This window comes from Aplysia californica, unplaced genomic scaffold (assembly GCF_000002075.1).
Source record: "Aplysia californica isolate F4 #8 unplaced genomic scaffold, AplCal3.0 scaffold00312, whole genome shotgun sequence".
In the NCBI taxonomy this organism is placed as follows: Eukaryota; Metazoa; Mollusca; class Gastropoda; order Aplysiida; family Aplysiidae; genus Aplysia; species Aplysia californica.
This window is the reverse complement of record NW_004797582.1, coordinates 788,790-791,508: the sequence shown is the minus strand read 5'-3', so window position 1 is coordinate 791,508 and position 2,719 is coordinate 788,790. Positions and strand designations below refer to the sequence as shown.

The 2,719-nt window shown below is 39.2% G+C and overlaps 1 protein-coding gene across 1 annotated transcript in view; it reads right to left on the bottom strand.

The window, feature by feature from the left end:
* Positions 1 to 2,719, bottom strand: part of LOC101856817 (atrial natriuretic peptide receptor 3) — a gene marked incomplete at its 3' end in the record, with an annotated part of 213,434 nt that overhangs the window by 52,215 nt on the left and 158,500 nt on the right.

Here is a 2,719-nt window from a genome sequence, read left to right as displayed (position 1 = left end):
AGAGAGAGAGAGAGAGAGAAGGGGAGGGGGGCTTTTAAACAAAGGTATTTCAATTCATTTCATCAACAATAAAGTGATAGCAGAAATTTTTTTAAAGATCGGCAGAGCGTTAACTGCTGTCCAAGTCCATGGTACTAAGTTAAACTAATTGATCACTCGCCTCTTTGAACATGTGATGGATACTTTTTTAAATTTCCGATCAGCAACAGATCAAAGACAATGCTGCCACACATTTCGAAGCAACAAACAGGAATCAGATGGAGGAAAACCATAATCATTGTTCTTGCCTGACTATCTAAGTCTCAGATAAAGAATACAACAGAAAAAGAAAACAAAATGTTATAAATTCTGCACCAGATCAACGTGTAACGTATTAACGTGTCTCTAACAGTGCGTTTGCAAGCGTTGCCAATCCATCCCCTCCCCCCCCTCCCCCATAAAAATCAACTTAAAAACTAGAAGAAAAAACTAGAATGTCAACGTGCCTCTTCAAGGAGTTCAACAAGAGCCGAGTCAAAGTTGAGCAGATCACATGCTCCCGAGTCCCCAGCGTACAGATCACATGCTCCCGAGTCCCAAGCGTACAAATCACATGATCAAAGCCGTGGTAGTTAATTAACAATGCGCTACTGGTGAGATAATGGGACAGAGCCGAGCGAACAATGCCCAGGTTAATAACACTTGTGTGGAACGTAAGACCTTTACACAGACAACCTTTACAGAATTCCGCTAGGCGGCGGGTGTCGCCTCTGTCTGATCACATCGACCCATCTATCGTCACCGTGACGTGTGCTTACACAGTCGCGAGTGCAGTCAACGGTCATCCTCACAAACCTTAGAATGACAACATTCTGTTCGACATTCTCGGCCGTTTGAGTTACCACGTTAAACAACACAATGACATGTTCTATCGGCTCTACCAAAATAGTTAGATTATTTGGAGTCTTTGTCAAGAATTGCATTCGAAAAAGCTTGACACGTTGTGATACTCAAAATTTTTACCGTCAAATAATTTATTAAAACTAGACATTAAGCAGATAAGACTTTGTCATTCTGGAGTAGCGAAGTGTCGGCGAGGCGCATACATACACGTTCTGAACAAGAGCATGAGTTTTACACAGTGCACATTGTCAAATGAATTCATTGGATAAGTCGGAGGCCAGTCAGATTTTCCTTCATGGATTGGAAAAAAGACTGGCTACTGTTTTGGCATCGTACGACCGATACAACCCACGACCTTGAAAAAAAAAGCATTTAATGTGAAGTTCACTGTCAAATTATGTTGAATTGGTTCGCACTGTGCTAAAAGGGCGTCGTTTGTACGAAACATGAGAAAAGTCTCATTTTCCCCAACTCAATCCCACGAATCCGATTGGCGGTGTGGACTGAGTAATAGCATTCTTATTTAGGATAATTCTAGCAGAACGCAACAGAGCAGTTTTAATTACCCAGTGATAGATTGCACTGATGGGGCGCGTATGAGTTTAGCTTCCATTGTACTCCACGGGTTTATCCAGTTTCCATACATTGTCGTCCCTTGAAGAGATCAGGAGTTAGATAGCCGTTGCCACGTCCTGATGACAGGTGTCATGGAACTTATTTGGATGCTGGCCAGTGACCTGGATTTCTGTACATAATTATGTACTTTCTGTATAGAATGTTGTCTCGCTTGTGGGTGAATTAAGGGCGCCTCTGTTCTGACGTACGTTTTTATTTTCTCTGTTCACAGCACTAAATGATCATCAGTGTGTCGGTTTGCTTCTCTTACAAAAAACAAACACACAAACAAACAAACAAACAAACAAACAAACAAACAAACAAACAACCAACAAACGACAAATCCTAACTTTTTAAAAATTATAAGCGACGTATTTGTTTGAGCAAATTGACATTTAGTGATAATTATTACGTTACCCTGACCTTTATCGAAATGGTCTAGCACTATTGAAAAAGACAGCATAGCGTGAGTCCTGGACCATACTTGTCACACATTTACAACAGATTTCGGCCAGCCGACAGTTATAGTTTACGACATTCATCAAAATTCAAAGAGAACGCATACCAAAACAGGATCAATATAATTTGGATACCATGTGTAAAATTCTGATCATATCAGTCTTTATGTAGAAATAAAAAAAGACTGAACATAAGAAGAGTTTTATTCGGAGAATATGTGATGGTTTTGAAGTTGGGGAGCTCTAAGAAAGAGAACAATTGTAATGGTATAATTGTGATCGTTTTTTCATGATACACGAACATCTATTTCGATTCTTTGCTCCACTTTATTGAAATTTAAACAGCGTTTTGTTTTCGGTGTAGTTGTTAACGTTGTTGTTACTGTTGATTTTGCTGTCATTTGGTGGCTATTCTGCTACCCCCAGCTTCTTTTGTTAAGGAGGGGGCTACACCTGGAGGCTATCTCGCTTATTACTGGACCGAATTTGATCACACTTATAACAAGCATAGTAAGGAGTCTTAAAATCCGCAATCAAATTTGAGAACAAAGTTTTGTTTCCATGGATACGCCGCCATATTGGATTGTATTGACATGTCTTACGTAATGAATACCGCACTTATCGCTAATGGAAATTGATTGTTTTTTTGCAAGCGTGTTTAAAAACATTAGATCTAAAAATTTGTCTGTTGTTTTTTTCTTAAACGAATTAGAAATTTTTTAATGAATTTTTTCCTGAGGTGGCATTCAAGTTTTCGAAAAATC